The 23,350-nt window shown below is 46.5% G+C and overlaps 14 non-coding genes across 14 annotated transcripts; all 14 read left to right on the plus strand.

Annotated features, from left to right (window-relative positions):
- The first annotated feature begins 1,234 nt into the window (after positions 1-1,234).
- Positions 1,235-1,425, plus strand: LOC142278937 (U2 spliceosomal RNA). The gene has a single exon (XR_012741703.1). It is a non-coding gene; the product is annotated as a U2 spliceosomal RNA (small nuclear RNA).
- A 1,387-nt stretch (positions 1,426-2,812) lies between these two features.
- On the plus strand, positions 2,813-3,003 carry LOC142278949 (U2 spliceosomal RNA). The gene has a single exon (XR_012741714.1). It is a non-coding gene; the product is annotated as a U2 spliceosomal RNA (small nuclear RNA).
- Positions 3,004-4,390: 1,387 nt separating this feature from the next.
- LOC142278961 (U2 spliceosomal RNA) lies at positions 4,391-4,581 on the plus strand. The gene has a single exon (XR_012741725.1). It is a non-coding gene; the product is annotated as a U2 spliceosomal RNA (small nuclear RNA).
- A 1,387-nt stretch (positions 4,582-5,968) lies between these two features.
- On the plus strand, positions 5,969-6,159 carry LOC142278963 (U2 spliceosomal RNA). Its single transcript, XR_012741727.1, has one exon. It is a non-coding gene; the product is annotated as a U2 spliceosomal RNA (small nuclear RNA).
- Positions 6,160-7,546: 1,387 nt separating this feature from the next.
- Positions 7,547-7,737, plus strand: LOC142278964 (U2 spliceosomal RNA). Its single transcript, XR_012741728.1, has one exon. It is a non-coding gene; the product is annotated as a U2 spliceosomal RNA (small nuclear RNA).
- Positions 7,738-9,926: 2,189 nt separating this feature from the next.
- LOC142278962 (U2 spliceosomal RNA) lies at positions 9,927-10,121 on the plus strand. Its single transcript, XR_012741726.1, has one exon. It is a non-coding gene; the product is annotated as a U2 spliceosomal RNA (small nuclear RNA).
- A 1,387-nt stretch (positions 10,122-11,508) lies between these two features.
- LOC142278938 (U2 spliceosomal RNA) lies at positions 11,509-11,699 on the plus strand. The gene has a single exon (XR_012741704.1). It is a non-coding gene; the product is annotated as a U2 spliceosomal RNA (small nuclear RNA).
- A 1,387-nt stretch (positions 11,700-13,086) lies between these two features.
- Positions 13,087-13,277, plus strand: LOC142278939 (U2 spliceosomal RNA). The gene has a single exon (XR_012741705.1). It is a non-coding gene; the product is annotated as a U2 spliceosomal RNA (small nuclear RNA).
- A 1,387-nt stretch (positions 13,278-14,664) lies between these two features.
- Positions 14,665-14,855, plus strand: LOC142278940 (U2 spliceosomal RNA). Its single transcript, XR_012741706.1, has one exon. It is a non-coding gene; the product is annotated as a U2 spliceosomal RNA (small nuclear RNA).
- Positions 14,856-16,242: 1,387 nt separating this feature from the next.
- LOC142278941 (U2 spliceosomal RNA) lies at positions 16,243-16,433 on the plus strand. Its single transcript, XR_012741707.1, has one exon. It is a non-coding gene; the product is annotated as a U2 spliceosomal RNA (small nuclear RNA).
- A 1,387-nt stretch (positions 16,434-17,820) lies between these two features.
- Positions 17,821-18,011, plus strand: LOC142278942 (U2 spliceosomal RNA). The gene has a single exon (XR_012741708.1). It is a non-coding gene; the product is annotated as a U2 spliceosomal RNA (small nuclear RNA).
- Positions 18,012-19,398: 1,387 nt separating this feature from the next.
- Positions 19,399-19,589, plus strand: LOC142278943 (U2 spliceosomal RNA). The gene has a single exon (XR_012741709.1). It is a non-coding gene; the product is annotated as a U2 spliceosomal RNA (small nuclear RNA).
- Positions 19,590-20,976: 1,387 nt separating this feature from the next.
- LOC142278944 (U2 spliceosomal RNA) lies at positions 20,977-21,167 on the plus strand. Its single transcript, XR_012741710.1, has one exon. It is a non-coding gene; the product is annotated as a U2 spliceosomal RNA (small nuclear RNA).
- Positions 21,168-22,554: 1,387 nt separating this feature from the next.
- Positions 22,555-22,745, plus strand: LOC142278945 (U2 spliceosomal RNA). The gene has a single exon (XR_012741711.1). It is a non-coding gene; the product is annotated as a U2 spliceosomal RNA (small nuclear RNA).
- The last annotated feature ends 605 nt before the right edge of the window (positions 22,746-23,350 follow it).

Consider the following 23,350-nt stretch of genomic DNA (forward strand, 5'->3'; position numbering starts at 1 on the left):
TGACTTTCTTTATTCATCCAAATAGCAAACTCATCACCACTCAACCTGACCAACTCGGCTATGTCCCCGTGCTGCAGTTCTCTGTCTTATCTAGATCATTTGCAATTGAATGGAATAGATCCCTTTTGGACAAAGTGGATTCACCTGCTGCTGCAGTGACCACAGGTGTGATAACATCTAGAATTGGCATCTGGTGCGATCTCTCCGCTTCCACTCCAAAGAAAGTTACCTGTTTATTCCTATCATGCATTGGTTTTTGGGGTTTTCTTTGAGTAATGATGATCTCTTTAGTAGTCTGTTGGCGCCCTCTCCTGGAGGAATAGTTTGCTTGCTCTTGGACATTCTAAAAGAGAGGTCATGATAGACATTGAGCTTCTGAGCTCAATTGGGGACAGTCATGGGTGATGAATGTTTGCAACCTACTGCGAAGCCTCATACCGCAATATAAGGAACGTCAAATACTAAGAAAGGGCGGCCTATGAAAGAATTACTACTTTCAATAAGTACACTTAAACGGCTAATTGGGAATAGAAAAACTGTAAAAAGCCCTCTGAGAAAGCCCCCCTCTAACCTTTGATAGTAAGCTTTTCTGTAGTCTGCCTGTTGATGTATTTTCCGTTTGAACTGTGCACAACATGAAGAGACGGAACACTGGCGGCTTGTCACAATGCCCCCCGATGACATCACAATAGCGCTGCTGCCTAGAAAACAAGCTGCGCAGAAGAAGTTGTTCTTTGGGTGGGAGGGTGGGCTAGTGGAAGGAGGGGGCAATCTCTTTTTTTCCCGGGTGGTAGGGGGATGACAGGAGAAGGGAAGCGGGTGGTGAGAAAGGTACAGAGGGCAGGGTTTGGGGGCTGGGAAGGAAAGGGAAAAGATTAGGGTTTGGGGATGATGAAAGGGCTTTCTACGGGTAAGGATGGCAAAGGGTGGCAGTGACGGAAAGTCAGGCAACCTGTCCTGTCCGTCTTTTTGTATCGTGAATTGGAAAGACTGCAAGGGGGAGGGGAGTTGCTTGCGCCCTAAAGGAGGAGTTATTCAGATTCATTGCAGTGGGCGGCGGCTGCAAAACGCACCATTCTTCTTGTTTTGGCTCTGCAAAGCAGCCTTTTCAAGGGTTGGCTTGGGTGACAAAATGTCTTGTGTAGGCGTGGGTTTGTCTCCCTCTCGCTCTCTCTCCCTAAGATGTGTCCGGCATAGGCCAGGGTGCCACTCGAGGCCCAAACCAATTCTGGTTATCGCTTCTCGGCCTTTTGGCTAAGATCAAGTGTAGTATCTGTTCTTATCAGTTTAATATCTGATACGTCCCCTATCTGGGGACCATATATTAAATGGATTTTTAGAACAGGGAGATGGAAAAAGAGCTTGCTCTGTCCACTCCACGCATTGACCTGGTATTGCAGTACCTCCAGGAACGGTGCACCCCTTCTTAACCCAGTTTCCAAAAGCAGAACTCAATTCACCTGATTCATATTAGCCCGATTTAATGAATTGGAAGAAAGCATACGTCTTCATATGCACCTCAATTTGGCCCATTCACTTTTCACACTTCCTCCTTTTGTTTTTTATCTTTCACACTTTTGACTTTCTTTATTCATCCAAATAGCAAACTCATCACCACTCAACCTGACCAACTCGGCTATGTCCCCGTGCTGCAGTTCTCTGTCTTATCTAGATCATTTGCAATTGAATGGAATAGATCCCTTTTGGACAAAGTGGATTCACCTGCTGCTGCAGTGACCACAGGTGTGATAACATCTAGAATTGGCATCTGGTGCGATCTCTCCGCTTCCACTCCAAAGAAAGTTACCTGTTTATTCCTATCATGCATTGGTTTTTGGGGTTTTCTTTGAGTAATGATGATCTCTTTAGTAGTCTGTTGGCGCCCTCTCCTGGAGGAATAGTTTGCTTGCTCTTGGACATTCTAAAAGAGAGGTCATGATAGACATTGAGCTTCTGAGCTCAATTGGGGACAGTCATGGGTGATGAATGTTTGCAACCTACTGCGAAGCCTCATACCGCAATATAAGGAACGTCAAATACTAAGAAAGGGCGGCCTATGAAAGAATTACTACTTTCAATAAGTACACTTAAACGGCTAATTGGGAATAGAAAAACTGTAAAAAGCCCTCTGAGAAAGCCCCCCTCTAACCTTTGATAGTAAGCTTTTCTGTAGTCTGCCTGTTGATGTATTTTCCGTTTGAACTGTGCACAACATGAAGAGACGGAACACTGGCGGCTTGTCACAATGCCCCCCGATGACATCACAATAGCGCTGCTGCCTAGAAAACAAGCTGCGCAGAAGAAGTTGTTCTTTGGGTGGGAGGGTGGGCTAGTGGAAGGAGGGGGCAATCTCTTTTTTTCCCGGGTGGTAGGGGGATGACAGGAGAAGGGAAGCGGGTGGTGAGAAAGGTACAGAGGGCAGGGTTTGGGGGCTGGGAAGGAAAGGGAAAAGATTAGGGTTTGGGGATGATGAAAGGGCTTTCTACGGGTAAGGATGGCAAAGGGTGGCAGTGACGGAAAGTCAGGCAACCTGTCCTGTCCGTCTTTTTGTATCGTGAATTGGAAAGACTGCAAGGGGGAGGGGAGTTGCTTGCGCCCTAAAGGAGGAGTTATTCAGATTCATTGCAGTGGGCGGCGGCTGCAAAACGCACCATTCTTCTTGTTTTGGCTCTGCAAAGCAGCCTTTTCAAGGGTTGGCTTGGGTGACAAAATGTCTTGTGTAGGCGTGGGTTTGTCTCCCTCTCGCTCTCTCTCCCTAAGATGTGTCCGGCATAGGCCAGGGTGCCACTCGAGGCCCAAACCAATTCTGGTTATCGCTTCTCGGCCTTTTGGCTAAGATCAAGTGTAGTATCTGTTCTTATCAGTTTAATATCTGATACGTCCCCTATCTGGGGACCATATATTAAATGGATTTTTAGAACAGGGAGATGGAAAAAGAGCTTGCTCTGTCCACTCCACGCATTGACCTGGTATTGCAGTACCTCCAGGAACGGTGCACCCCTTCTTAACCCAGTTTCCAAAAGCAGAACTCAATTCACCTGATTCATATTAGCCCGATTTAATGAATTGGAAGAAAGCATACGTCTTCATATGCACCTCAATTTGGCCCATTCACTTTTCACACTTCCTCCTTTTGTTTTTTATCTTTCACACTTTTGACTTTCTTTATTCATCCAAATAGCAAACTCATCACCACTCAACCTGACCAACTCGGCTATGTCCCCGTGCTGCAGTTCTCTGTCTTATCTAGATCATTTGCAATTGAATGGAATAGATCCCTTTTGGACAAAGTGGATTCACCTGCTGCTGCAGTGACCACAGGTGTGATAACATCTAGAATTGGCATCTGGTGCGATCTCTCCGCTTCCACTCCAAAGAAAGTTACCTGTTTATTCCTATCATGCATTGGTTTTTGGGGTTTTCTTTGAGTAATGATGATCTCTTTAGTAGTCTGTTGGCGCCCTCTCCTGGAGGAATAGTTTGCTTGCTCTTGGACATTCTAAAAGAGAGGTCATGATAGACATTGAGCTTCTGAGCTCAATTGGGGACAGTCATGGGTGATGAATGTTTGCAACCTACTGCGAAGCCTCATACCGCAATATAAGGAACGTCAAATACTAAGAAAGGGCGGCCTATGAAAGAATTACTACTTTCAATAAGTACACTTAAACGGCTAATTGGGAATAGAAAAACTGTAAAAAGCCCTCTGAGAAAGCCCCCCTCTAACCTTTGATAGTAAGCTTTTCTGTAGTCTGCCTGTTGATGTATTTTCCGTTTGAACTGTGCACAACATGAAGAGACGGAACACTGGCGGCTTGTCACAATGCCCCCCGATGACATCACAATAGCGCTGCTGCCTAGAAAACAAGCTGCGCAGAAGAAGTTGTTCTTTGGGTGGGAGGGTGGGCTAGTGGAAGGAGGGGGCAATCTCTTTTTTTCCCGGGTGGTAGGGGGATGACAGGAGAAGGGAAGCGGGTGGTGAGAAAGGTACAGAGGGCAGGGTTTGGGGGCTGGGAAGGAAAGGGAAAAGATTAGGGTTTGGGGATGATGAAAGGGCTTTCTACGGGTAAGGATGGCAAAGGGTGGCAGTGACGGAAAGTCAGGCAACCTGTCCTGTCCGTCTTTTTGTATCGTGAATTGGAAAGACTGCAAGGGGGAGGGGAGTTGCTTGCGCCCTAAAGGAGGAGTTATTCAGATTCATTGCAGTGGGCGGCGGCTGCAAAACGCACCATTCTTCTTGTTTTGGCTCTGCAAAGCAGCCTTTTCAAGGGTTGGCTTGGGTGACAAAATGTCTTGTGTAGGCGTGGGTTTGTCTCCCTCTCGCTCTCTCTCCCTAAGATGTGTCCGGCATAGGCCAGGGTGCCACTCGAGGCCCAAACCAATTCTGGTTATCGCTTCTCGGCCTTTTGGCTAAGATCAAGTGTAGTATCTGTTCTTATCAGTTTAATATCTGATACGTCCCCTATCTGGGGACCATATATTAAATGGATTTTTAGAACAGGGAGATGGAAAAAGAGCTTGCTCTGTCCACTCCACGCATTGACCTGGTATTGCAGTACCTCCAGGAACGGTGCACCCCTTCTTAACCCAGTTTCCAAAAGCAGAACTCAATTCACCTGATTCATATTAGCCCGATTTAATGAATTGGAAGAAAGCATACGTCTTCATATGCACCTCAATTTGGCCCATTCACTTTTCACACTTCCTCCTTTTGTTTTTTATCTTTCACACTTTTGACTTTCTTTATTCATCCAAATAGCAAACTCATCACCACTCAACCTGACCAACTCGGCTATGTCCCCGTGCTGCAGTTCTCTGTCTTATCTAGATCATTTGCAATTGAATGGAATAGATCCCTTTTGGACAAAGTGGATTCACCTGCTGCTGCAGTGACCACAGGTGTGATAACATCTAGAATTGGCATCTGGTGCGATCTCTCCGCTTCCACTCCAAAGAAAGTTACCTGTTTATTCCTATCATGCATTGGTTTTTGGGGTTTTCTTTGAGTAATGATGATCTCTTTAGTAGTCTGTTGGCGCCCTCTCCTGGAGGAATAGTTTGCTTGCTCTTGGACATTCTAAAAGAGAGGTCATGATAGACATTGAGCTTCTGAGCTCAATTGGGGACAGTCATGGGTGATGAATGTTTGCAACCTACTGCGAAGCCTCATACCGCAATATAAGGAACGTCAAATACTAAGAAAGGGCGGCCTATGAAAGAATTACTACTTTCAATAAGTACACTTAAACGGCTAATTGGGAATAGAAAAACTGTAAAAAGCCCTCTGAGAAAGCCCCCCTCTAACCTTTGATAGTAAGCTTTTCTGTAGTCTGCCTGTTGATGTATTTTCCGTTTGAACTGTGCACAACATGAAGAGACGGAACACTGGCGGCTTGTCACAATGCCCCCCGATGACATCACAATAGCGCTGCTGCCTAGAAAACAAGCTGCGCAGAAGAAGTTGTTCTTTGGGTGGGAGGGTGGGCTAGTGGAAGGAGGGGGCAATCTCTTTTTTTCCCGGGTGGTAGGGGGATGACAGGAGAAGGGAAGCGGGTGGTGAGAAAGGTACAGAGGGCAGGGTTTGGGGGCTGGGAAGGAAAGGGAAAAGATTAGGGTTTGGGGATGATGAAAGGGCTTTCTACGGGTAAGGATGGCAAAGGGTGGCAGTGACGGAAAGTCAGGCAACCTGTCCTGTCCGTCTTTTTGTATCGTGAATTGGAAAGACTGCAAGGGGGAGGGGAGTTGCTTGCGCCCTAAAGGAGGAGTTATTCAGATTCATTGCAGTGGGCGGCGGCTGCAAAACGCACCATTCTTCTTGTTTTGGCTCTGCAAAGCAGCCTTTTCAAGGGTTGGCTTGGGTGACAAAATGTCTTGTGTAGGCGTGGGTTTGTCTCCCTCTCGCTCTCTCTCCCTAAGATGTGTCCGGCATAGGCCAGGGTGCCACTCGAGGCCCAAACCAATTCTGGTTATCGCTTCTCGGCCTTTTGGCTAAGATCAAGTGTAGTATCTGTTCTTATCAGTTTAATATCTGATACGTCCCCTATCTGGGGACCATATATTAAATGGATTTTTAGAACAGGGAGATGGAAAAAGAGCTTGCTCTGTCCACTCCACGCATTGACCTGGTATTGCAGTACCTCCAGGAACGGTGCACCCCTTCTTAACCCAGTTTCCAAAAGCAGAACTCAATTCACCTGATTCATATTAGCCCGATTTAATGAATTGGAAGAAAGCATACGTCTTCATATGCACCTCAATTTGGCCCATTCACTTTTCACACTTCCTCCTTTTGTTTTTTATCTTTCACACTTTTGACTTTCTTTATTCATCCAAATAGCAAACTCATCACCACTCAACCTGACCAACTCGGCTATGTCCCCGTGCTGCAGTTCTCTGTCTTATCTAGATCATTTGCAATTGAATGGAATAGATCCCTTTTGGACAAAGTGGATTCACCTGCTGCTGCAGTGACCACAGGTGTGATAACATCTAGAATTGGCATCTGGTGCGATCTCTCCGCTTCCACTCCAAAGAAAGTTACCTGTTTATTCCTATCATGCATTGGTTTTTGGGGTTTTCTTTGAGTAATGATGATCTCTTTAGTAGTCTGTTGGCGCCCTCTCCTGGAGGAATAGTTTGCTTGCTCTTGGACATTCTAAAAGAGAGGTCATGATAGACATTGAGCTTCTGAGCTCAATTGGGGACAGTCATGGGTGATGAATGTTTGCAACCTACTGCGAAGCCTCATACCGCAATATAAGGAACGTCAAATACTAAGAAAGGGCGGCCTATGAAAGAATTACTACTTTCAATAAGTACACTTAAACGGCTAATTGGGAATAGAAAAACTGTAAAAAGCCCTCTGAGAAAGCCCCCCTCTAACCTTTGATAGTAAGCTTTTCTGTAGTCTGCCTGTTGATGTATTTTCCGTTTGAACTGTGCACAACATGAAGAGACGGAACACTGGCGGCTTGTCACAATGCCCCCCGATGACATCACAATAGCGCTGCTGCCTAGAAAACAAGCTGCGCAGAAGAAGTTGTTCTTTGGGTGGGAGGGTGGGCTAGTGGAAGGAGGGGGCAATCTCTTTTTTTCCCGGGTGGTAGGGGGATGACAGGAGAAGGGAAGCGGGTGGTGAGAAAGGTACAGAGGGCAGGGTTTGGGGGCTGGGAAGGAAAGGGAAAAGATTAGGGTTTGGGGATGATGAAAGGGCTTTCTACGGGTAAGGATGGCAAAGGGTGGCAGTGACGGAAAGTCAGGCAACCTGTCCTGTCCGTCTTTTTGTATCGTGAATTGGAAAGACTGCAAGGGGGAGGGGAGTTGCTTGCGCCCTAAAGGAGGAGTTATTCAGATTCATTGCAGTGGGCGGCGGCTGCAAAACGCACCATTCTTCTTGTTTTGGCTCTGCAAAGCAGCCTTTTCAAGGGTTGGCTTGGGTGACAAAATGTCTTGTGTAGGCGTGGGTTTGTCTCCCTCTCGCTCTCTCTCCCTAAGATGTGTCCGGCATAGGCCAGGGTGCCACTCGAGGCCCAAACCAATTCTGGTTATCGCTTCTCGGCCTTTTGGCTAAGATCAAGTGTAGTATCTGTTCTTATCAGTTTAATATCTGATACGTCCCCTATCTGGGGACCATATATTAAATGGATTTTTAGAACAGGGAGATGGAAAAAGAGCTTGCTCTGTCCACTCCACGCATTGACCTGGTATTGCAGTACCTCCAGGAACGGTGCACCCCTTCTTAACCCAGTTTCCAAAAGCAGAACTCAATTCACCTGATTCATATTAGCCCGATTTAATGAATTGGAAGAAAGCATACGTCTTCATATGCACCTCAATTTGGCCCATTCACTTTTCACACTTCCTCCTTTTGTTTTTTATCTTTCACACTTTTGACTTTCTTTATTCATCCAAATAGCAAACTCATCACCACTCAACCTGACCAACTCGGCTATGTCCCCGTGCTGCAGTTCTCTGTCTTATCTAGATCATTTGCAATTGAATGGAATAGATCCCTTTTGGACAAAGTGGATTCACCTGCTGCTGCAGTGACCACAGGTGTGATAACATCTAGAATTGGCATCTGGTGCGATCTCTCCGCTTCCACTCCAAAGAAAGTTACCTGTTTATTCCTATCATGCATTGGTTTTTGGGGTTTTCTTTGAGTAATGATGATCTCTTTAGTAGTCTGTTGGCGCCCTCTCCTGGAGGAATAGTTTGCTTGCTCTTGGACATTCTAAAAGAGAGGTCATGATAGACATTGAGCTTCTGAGCTCAATTGGGGACAGTCATGGGTGATGAATGTTTGCAACCTACTGCGAAGCCTCATACCGCAATATAAGGAACGTCAAATACTAAGAAAGGGCGGCCTATGAAAGAATTACTACTTTCAATAAGTACACTTAAACGGCTAATTGGGAATAGAAAAACTGTAAAAAGCCCTCTGAGAAAGCCCCCCTCTAACCTTTGATAGTAAGCTTTTCTGTAGTCTGCCTGTTGATGTATTTTCCGTTTGAACTGTGCACAACATGAAGAGACGGAACACTGGCGGCTTGTCACAATGCCCCCCGATGACATCACAATAGCGCTGCTGCCTAGAAAACAAGCTGCGCAGAAGAAGTTGTTCTTTGGGTGGGAGGGTGGGCTAGTGGAAGGAGGGGGCAATCTCTTTTTTTCCCGGGTGGTAGGGGGATGACAGGAGAAGGGAAGCGGGTGGTGAGAAAGGTACAGAGGGCAGGGTTTGGGGGCTGGGAAGGAAAGGGAAAAGATTAGGGTTTGGGGATGATGAAAGGGCTTTCTACGGGTAAGGATGGCAAAGGGTGGCAGTGACGGAAAGTCAGGCAACCTGTCCTGTCCGTCTTTTTGTATCGTGAATTGGAAAGACTGCAAGGGGGAGGGGAGTTGCTTGCGCCCTAAAGGAGGAGTTATTCAGATTCATTGCAGTGGGCGGCGGCTGCAAAACGCACCATTCTTCTTGTTTTGGCTCTGCAAAGCAGCCTTTTCAAGGGTTGGCTTGGGTGACAAAATGTCTTGTGTAGGCGTGGGTTTGTCTCCCTCTCGCTCTCTCTCCCTAAGATGTGTCCGGCATAGGCCAGGGTGCCACTCGAGGCCCAAACCAATTCTGGTTATCGCTTCTCGGCCTTTTGGCTAAGATCAAGTGTAGTGTTGTTCGAAGAGGTGGTTTAAGCTCCAGGCCACCTTAGTACAATGATACAATGCACACTGGAAGGTTGCGCTTGCTAGTACTCTGGGTGGATAGTATATTCATCTAGAGGAAAACATGGCCCTACCAGGATCGAGGCTATTAAACTGAGTAAGGGTGGGGGGCTATGGTACAACGTGCCCCAGGACTGACGACCCTGGAGTGAGTCTGAGCTTGCTGGCTTGGGACCCCGGCAAGCCTTGGGCTCTGTAGCACACCGTACCTTGCCTTTTCATACTTTTTGAGCATATTACCCTATCCCGGCCTTCTGGCTAGGAAGGGAAATTTTTACAATCCCGGTCGGAGGTCTGGTCAGCTTTGGGCTGAGAAACTAACACCCGGTTGGAGGTCTGGGTCAGCTTCGGCTGAGAAACCAACACCCGGTTGGAGGTCTGGGTCAGCTTCGGCTGAGAAACCAACACCCGGTTGGAGGTCCGGTTAGCCTTGGGCTGAGAAACCAACACCGGTTGACGGTCCGGGCAGTTTCGGCTGCGAAACCAACAACTAGTAGCTCTCTACTCCACTTGGGTAAGATGCCTGGGTGGACGCTGGGAGCAACGACAAGGCTCAACCAGGCTTCGGCTTGGGGGAGCACCGAAGATCCCTGACCCTTGCTGTGGCCTTCTGGCTCGGAGGGACGGGGTTGATTTTTGGGGACCCTCTCCTCACGGTGGGGTCCACACGAATCCTAGCCTTTGCACTGTTTTTGGTGTGACTTCGGTCATGCATTTTTTGTGGTGCTTTGGAAAGCTTCATTAAATCTAAAAAATCTGTTCTTATCAGTTTAATATCTGATACGTCCCCTATCTGGGGACCATATATTAAATGGATTTTTAGAACAGGGAGATGGAAAAAGAGCTTGCTCTGTCCACTCCACGCATTGACCTGGTATTGCAGTACCTCCAGGAACGGTGCACCCCTTCTTAACCCAGTTTCCAAAAGCAGAACTCAATTCACCTGATTCATATTAGCCCGATTTAATGAATTGGAAGAAAGCATACGTCTTCATATGCACCTCAATTTGGCCCATTCACTTTTCACACTTCCTCCTTTTGTTTTTTATCTTTCACACTTTTGACTTTCTTTATTCATCCAAATAGCAAACTCATCACCACTCAACCTGACCAACTCGGCTATGTCCCCGTGCTGCAGTTCTCTGTCTTATCTAGATCATTTGCAATTGAATGGAATAGATCCCTTTTGGACAAAGTGGATTCACCTGCTGCTGCAGTGACCACAGGTGTGATAACATCTAGAATTGGCATCTGGTGCGATCTCTCCGCTTCCACTCCAAAGAAAGTTACCTGTTTATTCCTATCATGCATTGGTTTTTGGGGTTTTCTTTGAGTAATGATGATCTCTTTAGTAGTCTGTTGGCGCCCTCTCCTGGAGGAATAGTTTGCTTGCTCTTGGACATTCTAAAAGAGAGGTCATGATAGACATTGAGCTTCTGAGCTCAATTGGGGACAGTCATGGGTGATGAATGTTTGCAACCTACTGCGAAGCCTCATACCGCAATATAAGGAACGTCAAATACTAAGAAAGGGCGGCCTATGAAAGAATTACTACTTTCAATAAGTACACTTAAACGGCTAATTGGGAATAGAAAAACTGTAAAAAGCCCTCTGAGAAAGCCCCCCTCTAACCTTTGATAGTAAGCTTTTCTGTAGTCTGCCTGTTGATGTATTTTCCGTTTGAACTGTGCACAACATGAAGAGACGGAACACTGGCGGCTTGTCACAATGCCCCCCGATGACATCACAATAGCGCTGCTGCCTAGAAAACAAGCTGCGCAGAAGAAGTTGTTCTTTGGGTGGGAGGGTGGGCTAGTGGAAGGAGGGGGCAATCTCTTTTTTTCCCGGGTGGTAGGGGGATGACAGGAGAAGGGAAGCGGGTGGTGAGAAAGGTACAGAGGGCAGGGTTTGGGGGCTGGGAAGGAAAGGGAAAAGATTAGGGTTTGGGGATGATGAAAGGGCTTTCTACGGGTAAGGATGGCAAAGGGTGGCAGTGACGGAAAGTCAGGCAACCTGTCCTGTCCGTCTTTTTGTATCGTGAATTGGAAAGACTGCAAGGGGGAGGGGAGTTGCTTGCGCCCTAAAGGAGGAGTTATTCAGATTCATTGCAGTGGGCGGCGGCTGCAAAACGCACCATTCTTCTTGTTTTGGCTCTGCAAAGCAGCCTTTTCAAGGGTTGGCTTGGGTGACAAAATGTCTTGTGTAGGCGTGGGTTTGTCTCCCTCTCGCTCTCTCTCCCTAAGATGTGTCCGGCATAGGCCAGGGTGCCACTCGAGGCCCAAACCAATTCTGGTTATCGCTTCTCGGCCTTTTGGCTAAGATCAAGTGTAGTATCTGTTCTTATCAGTTTAATATCTGATACGTCCCCTATCTGGGGACCATATATTAAATGGATTTTTAGAACAGGGAGATGGAAAAAGAGCTTGCTCTGTCCACTCCACGCATTGACCTGGTATTGCAGTACCTCCAGGAACGGTGCACCCCTTCTTAACCCAGTTTCCAAAAGCAGAACTCAATTCACCTGATTCATATTAGCCCGATTTAATGAATTGGAAGAAAGCATACGTCTTCATATGCACCTCAATTTGGCCCATTCACTTTTCACACTTCCTCCTTTTGTTTTTTATCTTTCACACTTTTGACTTTCTTTATTCATCCAAATAGCAAACTCATCACCACTCAACCTGACCAACTCGGCTATGTCCCCGTGCTGCAGTTCTCTGTCTTATCTAGATCATTTGCAATTGAATGGAATAGATCCCTTTTGGACAAAGTGGATTCACCTGCTGCTGCAGTGACCACAGGTGTGATAACATCTAGAATTGGCATCTGGTGCGATCTCTCCGCTTCCACTCCAAAGAAAGTTACCTGTTTATTCCTATCATGCATTGGTTTTTGGGGTTTTCTTTGAGTAATGATGATCTCTTTAGTAGTCTGTTGGCGCCCTCTCCTGGAGGAATAGTTTGCTTGCTCTTGGACATTCTAAAAGAGAGGTCATGATAGACATTGAGCTTCTGAGCTCAATTGGGGACAGTCATGGGTGATGAATGTTTGCAACCTACTGCGAAGCCTCATACCGCAATATAAGGAACGTCAAATACTAAGAAAGGGCGGCCTATGAAAGAATTACTACTTTCAATAAGTACACTTAAACGGCTAATTGGGAATAGAAAAACTGTAAAAAGCCCTCTGAGAAAGCCCCCCTCTAACCTTTGATAGTAAGCTTTTCTGTAGTCTGCCTGTTGATGTATTTTCCGTTTGAACTGTGCACAACATGAAGAGACGGAACACTGGCGGCTTGTCACAATGCCCCCCGATGACATCACAATAGCGCTGCTGCCTAGAAAACAAGCTGCGCAGAAGAAGTTGTTCTTTGGGTGGGAGGGTGGGCTAGTGGAAGGAGGGGGCAATCTCTTTTTTTCCCGGGTGGTAGGGGGATGACAGGAGAAGGGAAGCGGGTGGTGAGAAAGGTACAGAGGGCAGGGTTTGGGGGCTGGGAAGGAAAGGGAAAAGATTAGGGTTTGGGGATGATGAAAGGGCTTTCTACGGGTAAGGATGGCAAAGGGTGGCAGTGACGGAAAGTCAGGCAACCTGTCCTGTCCGTCTTTTTGTATCGTGAATTGGAAAGACTGCAAGGGGGAGGGGAGTTGCTTGCGCCCTAAAGGAGGAGTTATTCAGATTCATTGCAGTGGGCGGCGGCTGCAAAACGCACCATTCTTCTTGTTTTGGCTCTGCAAAGCAGCCTTTTCAAGGGTTGGCTTGGGTGACAAAATGTCTTGTGTAGGCGTGGGTTTGTCTCCCTCTCGCTCTCTCTCCCTAAGATGTGTCCGGCATAGGCCAGGGTGCCACTCGAGGCCCAAACCAATTCTGGTTATCGCTTCTCGGCCTTTTGGCTAAGATCAAGTGTAGTATCTGTTCTTATCAGTTTAATATCTGATACGTCCCCTATCTGGGGACCATATATTAAATGGATTTTTAGAACAGGGAGATGGAAAAAGAGCTTGCTCTGTCCACTCCACGCATTGACCTGGTATTGCAGTACCTCCAGGAACGGTGCACCCCTTCTTAACCCAGTTTCCAAAAGCAGAACTCAATTCACCTGATTCATATTAGCCCGATTTAATGAATTGGAAGAAAGCATACGTCTTCATATGCACCTCAATTTGGCCCATTCACTTTTCACACTTCCTCCTTTTGTTTTTTATCTTTCACACTTTTGACTTTCTTTATTCATCCAAATAGCAAACTCATCACCACTCAACCTGACCAACTCGGCTATGTCCCCGTGCTGCAGTTCTCTGTCTTATCTAGATCATTTGCAATTGAATGGAATAGATCCCTTTTGGACAAAGTGGATTCACCTGCTGCTGCAGTGACCACAGGTGTGATAACATCTAGAATTGGCATCTGGTGCGATCTCTCCGCTTCCACTCCAAAGAAAGTTACCTGTTTATTCCTATCATGCATTGGTTTTTGGGGTTTTCTTTGAGTAATGATGATCTCTTTAGTAGTCTGTTGGCGCCCTCTCCTGGAGGAATAGTTTGCTTGCTCTTGGACATTCTAAAAGAGAGGTCATGATAGACATTGAGCTTCTGAGCTCAATTGGGGACAGTCATGGGTGATGAATGTTTGCAACCTACTGCGAAGCCTCATACCGCAATATAAGGAACGTCAAATACTAAGAAAGGGCGGCCTATGAAAGAATTACTACTTTCAATAAGTACACTTAAACGGCTAATTGGGAATAGAAAAACTGTAAAAAGCCCTCTGAGAAAGCCCCCCTCTAACCTTTGATAGTAAGCTTTTCTGTAGTCTGCCTGTTGATGTATTTTCCGTTTGAACTGTGCACAACATGAAGAGACGGAACACTGGCGGCTTGTCACAATGCCCCCCGATGACATCACAATAGCGCTGCTGCCTAGAAAACAAGCTGCGCAGAAGAAGTTGTTCTTTGGGTGGGAGGGTGGGCTAGTGGAAGGAGGGGGCAATCTCTTTTTTTCCCGGGTGGTAGGGGGATGACAGGAGAAGGGAAGCGGGTGGTGAGAAAGGTACAGAGGGCAGGGTTTGGGGGCTGGGAAGGAAAGGGAAAAGATTAGGGTTTGGGGATGATGAAAGGGCTTTCTACGGGTAAGGATGGCAAAGGGTGGCAGTGACGGAAAGTCAGGCAACCTGTCCTGTCCGTCTTTTTGTATCGTGAATTGGAAAGACTGCAAGGGGGAGGGGAGTTGCTTGCGCCCTAAAGGAGGAGTTATTCAGATTCATTGCAGTGGGCGGCGGCTGCAAAACGCACCATTCTTCTTGTTTTGGCTCTGCAAAGCAGCCTTTTCAAGGGTTGGCTTGGGTGACAAAATGTCTTGTGTAGGCGTGGGTTTGTCTCCCTCTCGCTCTCTCTCCCTAAGATGTGTCCGGCATAGGCCAGGGTGCCACTCGAGGCCCAAACCAATTCTGGTTATCGCTTCTCGGCCTTTTGGCTAAGATCAAGTGTAGTATCTGTTCTTATCAGTTTAATATCTGATACGTCCCCTATCTGGGGACCATATATTAAATGGATTTTTAGAACAGGGAGATGGAAAAAGAGCTTGCTCTGTCCACTCCACGCATTGACCTGGTATTGCAGTACCTCCAGGAACGGTGCACCCCTTCTTAACCCAGTTTCCAAAAGCAGAACTCAATTCACCTGATTCATATTAGCCCGATTTAATGAATTGGAAGAAAGCATACGTCTTCATATGCACCTCAATTTGGCCCATTCACTTTTCACACTTCCTCCTTTTGTTTTTTATCTTTCACACTTTTGACTTTCTTTATTCATCCAAATAGCAAACTCATCACCACTCAACCTGACCAACTCGGCTATGTCCCCGTGCTGCAGTTCTCTGTCTTATCTAGATCATTTGCAATTGAATGGAATAGATCCCTTTTGGACAAAGTGGATTCACCTGCTGCTGCAGTGACCACAGGTGTGATAACATCTAGAATTGGCATCTGGTGCGATCTCTCCGCTTCCACTCCAAAGAAAGTTACCTGTTTATTCCTATCATGCATTGGTTTTTGGGGTTTTCTTTGAGTAATGATGATCTCTTTAGTAGTCTGTTGGCGCCCTCTCCTGGAGGAATAGTTTGCTTGCTCTTGGACATTCTAAAAGAGAGGTCATGATAGACATTGAGCTTCTGAGCTCAATTGGGGACAGTCATGGGTGATGAATGTTTGCAACCTACTGCGAAGCCTCATACCGCAATATAAGGAACGTCAAATACTAAGAAAGGGCGGCCTATGAAAGAATTACTACTTTCAATAAGTACACTTAAACGGCTAATTGGGAATAGAAAAACTGTAAAAAGCCCTCTGAGAAAGCCCCCCTCTAACCTTTGATAGTAAGCTTTTCTGTAGTCTGCCTGTTGATGTATTTTCCGTTTGAACTGTGCACAACATGAAGAGACGGAACACTGGCGGCTTGTCACAATGCCCCCCGATGACATCACAATAGCGCTGCTGCCTAGAAAACAAGCTGCGCAGAAGAAGTTGTTCTTTGGGTGGGAGGGTGGGCTAGTGGAAGGAGGGGGCAATCTCTTTTTTTCCCGGGTGGTAGGGGGATGACAGGAGAAGGGAAGCGGGTGGTGAGAAAGGTACAGAGGGCAGGGTTTGGGGGCTGGGAAGGAAAGGGAAAAGATTAGGGTTTGGGGATGATGAAAGGGCTTTCTACGGGTAAGGATGGCAAAGGGTGGCAGTGACGGAAAGTCAGGCAACCTGTCCTGTCCGTCTTTTTGTATCGTGAATTGGAAAGACTGCAAGGGGGAGGGGAGTTGCTTGCGCCCTAAAGGAGGAGTTATTCAGATTCATTGCAGTGGGCGGCGGCTGCAAAACGCACCATTCTTCTTGTTTTGGCTCTGCAAAGCAGCCTTTTCAAGGGTTGGCTTGGGTGACAAAATGTCTTGTGTAGGCGTGGGTTTGTCTCCCTCTCGCTCTCTCTCCCTAAGATGTGTCCGGCATAGGCCAGGGTGCCACTCGAGGCCCAAACCAATTCTGGTTATCGCTTCTCGGCCTTTTGGCTAAGATCAAGTGTAGTATCTGTTCTTATCAGTTTAATATCTGATACGTCCCCTATCTGGGGACCATATATTAAATGGATTTTTAGAACAGGGAGATGGAAAAAGAGCTTGCTCTGTCCACTCCACGCATTGACCTGGTATTGCAGTACCTCCAGGAACGGTGCACCCCTTCTTAACCCAGTTTCCAAAAGCAGAACTCAATTCACCTGATTCATATTAGCCCGATTTAATGAATTGGAAGAAAGCATACGTCTTCATATGCACCTCAATTTGGCCCATTCACTTTTCACACTTCCTCCTTTTGTTTTTTATCTTTCACACTTTTGACTTTCTTTATTCATCCAAATAGCAAACTCATCACCACTCAACCTGACCAACTCGGCTATGTCCCCGTGCTGCAGTTCTCTGTCTTATCTAGATCATTTGCAATTGAATGGAATAGATCCCTTTTGGACAAAGTGGATTCACCTGCTGCTGCAGTGACCACAGGTGTGATAACATCTAGAATTGGCATCTGGTGCGATCTCTCCGCTTCCACTCCAAAGAAAGTTACCTGTTTATTCCTATCATGCATTGGTTTTTGGGGTTTTCTTTGAGTAATGATGATCTCTTTAGTAGTCTGTTGGCGCCCTCTCCTGGAGGAATAGTTTGCTTGCTCTTGGACATTCTAAAAGAGAGGTCATGATAGACATTGAGCTTCTGAGCTCAATTGGGGACAGTCATGGGTGATGAATGTTTGCAACCTACTGCGAAGCCTCATACCGCAATATAAGGAACGTCAAATACTAAGAAAGGGCGGCCTATGAAAGAATTACTACTTTCAATAAGTACACTTAAACGGCTAATTGGGAATAGAAAAACTGTAAAAAGCCCTCTGAGAAAGCCCCCCTCTAACCTTTGATAGTAAGCTTTTCTGTAGTCTGCCTGTTGATGTATTTTCCGTTTGAACTGTGCACAACATGAAGAGACGGAACACTGGCGGCTTGTCACAATGCCCCCCGATGACATCACAATAGCGCTGCTGCCTAGAAAACAAGCTGCGCAGAAGAAGTTGTTCTTTGGGTGGGAGGGTGGGCTAGTGGAAGGAGGGGGCAATCTCTTTTTTTCCCGGGTGGTAGGGGGATGACAGGAGAAGGGAAGCGGGTGGTGAGAAAGGTACAGAGGGCAGGGTTTGGGGGCTGGGAAGGAAAGGGAAAAGATTAGGGTTTGGGGATGATGAAAGGGCTTTCTACGGGTAAGGATGGCAAAGGGTGGCAGTGACGGAAAGTCAGGCAACCTGTCCTGTCCGTCTTTTTGTATCGTGAATTGGAAAGACTGCAAGGGGGAGGGGAGTTGCTTGCGCCCTAAAGGAGGAGTTATTCAGATTCATTGCAGTGGGCGGCGGCTGCAAAACGCACCATTCTTCTTGTTTTGGCTCTGCAAAGCAGCCTTTTCAAGGGTTGGCTTGGGTGACAAAATGTCTTGTGTAGGCGTGGGTTTGTCTCCTTCTCGCTCTCTCTCCCTAAGATGTGTCCGGCATAGGCCAGGGTGCCACTCGAGGCCCAAACCAATTCTGGTTATCGCTTCTCGGCCTTTTGGCTAAGATCAAGTGTAGTATCTGTTCTTATCAGTTTAATATCTGATACGTCCCCTATCTGGGGACCATATATTAAATGGATTTTTAGAACAGGGAGATGGAAAAAGAGCTTGCTCTGTCCACTCCACGCATTGACCTGGTATTGCAGTACCTCCAGGAACGGTGCACCCCTTCTTAACCCAGTTTCCAAAAGCAGAACTCAATTCACCTGATTCATATTAGCCCGATTTAATGAATTGGAAGAAAGCATACGTCTTCATATGCACCTCAATTTGGCCCATTCACTTTTCACACTTCCTCCTTTTGTTTTTTATCTTTCACACTTTTGACTTTCTTTATTCATCCAAATAGCAAACTCATCACCACTCAACCTGACCAACTCGGCTATGTCCCCGTGCTGCAGTTCTCTGTCTTATCTAGATCATTTGCAATTGAATGGAATAGATCCCTTTTGGACAAAGTGGATTCACCTGCTGCTGCAGTGACCACAGGTGTGATAACATCTAGAATTGGCATCTGGTGCGATCTCTCCGCTTCCACTCCAAAGAAAGTTACCTGTTTATTCCTATCATGCATTGGTTTTTGGGGTTTTCTTTGAGTAATGATGATCTCTTTAGTAGTCTGTTGGCGCCCTCTCCTGGAGGAATAGTTTGCTTGCTCTTGGACATTCTAAAAGAGAGGTCATGATAGACATTGAGCTTCTGAGCTCAATTGGGGACAGTCATGGGTGATGAATGTTTGCAACCTACTGCGAAGCCTCATACCGCAATATAAGGAACGTCAAATACTAAGAAAGGGCGGCCTATGAAAGAATTACTACTTTCAATAAGTACACTTAAACGGCTAATTGGGAATAGAAAAACTGTAAAAAGCCCTCTGAGAAAGCCCCCCTCTAACCTTTGATAGTAAGCTTTTCTGTAGTCTGCCTGTTGATGTATTTTCCGTTTGAACTGTGCACAACATGAAGAGACGGAACACTGGCGGCTTGTCACAATGCCCCCCGATGACATCACAATAGCGCTGCTGCCTAGAAAACAAGCTGCGCAGAAGAAGTTGTTCTTTGGGTGGGAGGGTGGGCTAGTGGAAGGAGGGGGCAATCTCTTTTTTTCCCGGGTGGTAGGGGGATGACAGGAGAAGGGAAGCGGGTGGTGAGAAAGGTACAGAGGGCAGGGTTTGGGGGCTGGGAAGGAAAGGGAAAAGATTAGGGTTTGGGGATGATGAAAGGGCTTTCTACGGGTAAGGATGGCAAAGGGTGGCAGTGACGGAAAGTCAGGCAACCTGTCCTGTCCGTCTTTTTGTATCGTGAATTGGAAAGACTGCAAGGGGGAGGGGAGTTGCTTGCGCCCTAAAGGAGGAGTTATTCAGATTCATTGCAGTGGGCGGCGGCTGCAAAACGCACCATTCTTCTTGTTTTGGCTCTGCAAAGCAGCCTTTTCAAGGGTTGGCTTGGGTGACAAAATGTCTTGTGTAGGCGTGGGTTTGTCTCCCTCTCGCTCTCTCTCCCTAAGATGTGTCCGGCATAGGCCAGGGTGCCACTCGAGGCCCAAACCAATTCTGGTTATCGCTTCTCGGCCTTTTGGCTAAGATCAAGTGTAGTATCTGTTCTTATCAGTTTAATATCTGATACGTCCCCTATCTGGGGACCATATATTAAATGGATTTTTAGAACAGGGAGATGGAAAAAGAGCTTGCTCTGTCCACTCCACGCATTGACCTGGTATTGCAGTACCTCCAGGAACGGTGCACCCCTTCTTAACCCAGTTTCCAAAAGCAGAACTCAATTCACCTGATTCATATTAGCCCGATTTAATGAATTGGAAGAAAGCATACGTCTTCATATGCACCTCAATTTGGCCCATTCACTTTTCACACTTCCTCCTTTTGTTTTTTATCTTTCACACTTTTGACTTTCTTTATTCATCCAAATAGCAAACTCATCACCACTCAACCTGACCAACTCGGCTATGTCCCCGTGCTGCAGTTCTCTGTCTTATCTAGATCATTTGCAATTGAATGGAATAGATCCCTTTTGGACAAAGTGGATTCACCTGCTGCTGCAGTGACCACAGGTGTGATAACATCTAGAATTGGCATCTGGTGCGATCTCTCCGCTTCCACTCCAAAGAAAGTTACCTGTTTATTCCTATCATGCATTGGTTTTTGGGGTTTTCTTTGAGTAATGATGATCTCTTTAGTAGTCTGTTGGCGCCCTCTCCTGGAGGAATAGTTTGCTTGCTCTTGGACATTCTAAAAGAGAGGTCATGATAGACATTGAGCTTCTGAGCTCAATTGGGGACAGTCATGGGTGATGAATGTTTGCAACCTACTGCGAAGCCTCATACCGCAATATAAGGAACGTCAAATACTAAGAAAGGGCGGCCTATGAAAGAATTACTACTTTCAATAAGTACACTTAAACGGCTAATTGGGAATAGAAAAACTGTAAAAAGCCCTCTGAGAAAGCCCCCCTCTAACCTTTGATAGTAAGCTTTTCTGTAGTCTGCCTGTTGATGTATTTTCCGTTTGAACTGTGCACAACATGAAGAGACGGAACACTGGCGGCTTGTCACAATGCCCCCCGATGACATCACAATAGCGCTGCTGCCTAGAAAACAAGCTGCGCAGAAGAAGTTGTTCTTTGGGTGGGAGGGTGGGCTAGTGGAAGGAGGGGGCAATCTCTTTTTTTCCCGGGTGGTAGGGGGATGACAGGAGAAGGGAAGCGGGTGGTGAGAAAGGTACAGAGGGCAGGGTTTGGGGGCTGGGAAGGAAAGGGAAAAGATTAGGGTTTGGGGATGATGAAAGGGCTTTCTACGGGTAAGGATGGCAAAGGGTGGCAGTGACGGAAAGTCAGGCAACCTGTCCTGTCCGTCTTTTTGTATCGTGAATTGGAAAGACTGCAAGGGGGAGGGGAGTTGCTTGCGCCCTAAAGGAGGAGTTATTCAGATTCATTGCAGTGGGCGGCGGCTGCAAAACGCACCATTCTTCTTGTTTTGGCTCTGCAAAGCAGCCTTTTCAAGGGTTGGCTTGGGTGACAAAATGTCTTGTGTAGGCGTGGGTTTGTCTCCCTCTCGCTCTCTCTCCCTAAGATGTGTCCGGCATAGGCCAGGGTGCCACTCGAGGCCCAAACCAATTCTGGTTATCGCTTCTCGGCCTTTTGGCTAAGATCAAGTGTAGTATCTGTTCTTATCAGTTTAATATCTGATACGTCCCCTATCTGGGGACCATATATTAAATGGATTTTTAGAACAGGGAGATGGAAAAAGAGCTTGCTCTGTCCACTCCACGCATTGACCTGGTATTGCAGTACCTCCAGGAACGGTGCACCCCTTCTTAACCCAGTTTCCAAAAGCAGAACTCAATTCACCTGATTCATATTAGCCCGATTTAATGAATTGGAAGAAAGCATACGTCTTCATATGCACCTCAATTTGGCCCATTCACTTTTCACACTTCCTCCTTTTGTTTTTTATCTTTCACACTTTTGACTTTCTTTATTCATCCAAATAGCAAACTCATCACCACTCAACCTGACCAACTCGGCTATGTCCCCGTGCTGCAGTTCTCTGTCTTATCTAGATCATTTGCAATTGAATGGAATAGATCCCTTTTGGACAAAGTGGATTCACCTGCTGCTGCAGTGACCACAGGTGTGATAACATCTAGAATTGGCATCTGGTGCGATCTCTCCGCTTCCACTCCAAAGAAAGTTACCTGTTTATTCCTATCATGCATTGGTTTTTGGGGTTTTCTTTGAGTAATGATGATCTCTTTAGTAGTCTGTTGGCGCCCTCTCCTGGAGGAATAGTTTGCTTGCTCTTGGACATTCTAAAAGAGAGGTCATGATAGACATTGAGCTTCTGAGCTCAATTGGGGACAGTCATGGGTGATGAATGTTTGCAACCTACTGCGAAGCCTCATACCGCAATATAAGGAACGTCAAATACTAAGAAAGGGCGGCCTATGAAAGAATTACTACTTTCAATAAGTACACTTAAACGGCTAATTGGGAATAGAAAAACTGTAAAAAGCCCTCTGAGAAAGCCCCCCTCTAACCTTTGATAGTAAGCTTTTCTGTAGTCTGCCTGTTGATGTATTTTCCGTTTGAACTGTGCACAACATGAAGAGACGGAACACTGGCGGCTTGTCACAATGCCCCCCGATGACATCACAATAGCGCTGCTGCCTAGAAAACAAGCTGCGCAGAAGAAGTTGTTCTTTGGGTGGGAGGGTGGGCTAGTGGAAGGAGGGGGCAATCTCTTTTTTTCCCGGGTGGTAGGGGGATGACAGGAGAAGGGAAGCGGGTGGTGAGAAAGGTACAGAGGGCAGGGTTTGGGGGCTGGGAAGGAAAGGGAAAAGATTAGGGTTTGGGGATGATGAAAGGGCTTTCTACGGGTAAGGATGGCAAAGGGTGGCAGTGACGGAAAGTCAGGCAACCTGTCCTGTCCGTCTTTTTGTATCGTGAATTGGAAAGACTGCAAGGGGGAGGGGAGTTGCTTGCGCCCTAAAGGAGGAGTTATTCAGATTCATTGCAGTGGGCGGCGGCTGCAAAACGCACCATTCTTCTTGTTTTGGCTCTGCAAAGCAGCCTTTTCAAGGGTTGGCTTGGGTGACAAAATGTCTTGTGTAGGCGTGGGTTTGTCTCCCTCTCGCTCTCTCTCCCTAAGATGTGTCCGGCATAGGCCAGGGTGCCACTCGAGGCCCAAACCAATTCTGGTTATCGCTTCTCGGCCTTTTGGCTAAGATCAAGTGTAGTATCTGTTCTTATCAGTTTAATATCTGATACGTCCCCTATCTGGGGACCATATATTAAATGGATTTTTAGAACAGGGAGATGGAAAAAGAGCTTGCTCTGTCCACTCCACGCATTGACCTGGTATTGCAGTACCTCCAGGAACGGTGCACCCCTTCTTAACCCAGTTTCCAAAAGCAGAACTCAATTCACCTGATTCATATTAGCCCGATTTAATGAATTGGAAGAAAGCATACGTCTTCATATGCACCTCAATTTGGCCCATTCACTTTTCACACTTCCTCCTTTTGTTTTTTATCTTTCACACTTTTGACTTTCTTTATTCATCCAAATAGCAAACTCATCACCACTCAACCTGACCAACTCGGCTATGTCCCCGTGCTGCAGATCTCTGTCTTATCTAGATCATTTGCAATTGAATGGAATAGATCCCTTTTGGACAAAGTGGATTCACCTGCTGCTGCAGTGACCACAGGTGTGATAACATCTAGAATTGGCATCTGGTGCGATCTCTCCGCTTCCACTCCAAAGAAAGTTACCTGTTTATTCCTATCATGCATTGGTTTTTGGGGTTTTCTTTGAGTAATGATGATCTCTTTAGTAGTCTGTTGGCGCCCTCTCCTGGAGGAATAGTTTGCTTGCTCTTGGACATTCTAAAAGAGAGGTCATGATAGACATTGAGCTTCTGAGCTCAATTGGGGACAGTCATGGGTGATGAATGTTTGCAACCTACTGCGAAGCCTCATACCGCAATATAAGGAA

The sequence above is a fragment of the Anomaloglossus baeobatrachus genome, unplaced genomic scaffold, assembly GCF_048569485.1.
Source record: "Anomaloglossus baeobatrachus isolate aAnoBae1 unplaced genomic scaffold, aAnoBae1.hap1 Scaffold_4200, whole genome shotgun sequence".
Classification (NCBI taxonomy): Eukaryota; Metazoa; Chordata; class Amphibia; order Anura; family Aromobatidae; genus Anomaloglossus; species Anomaloglossus baeobatrachus.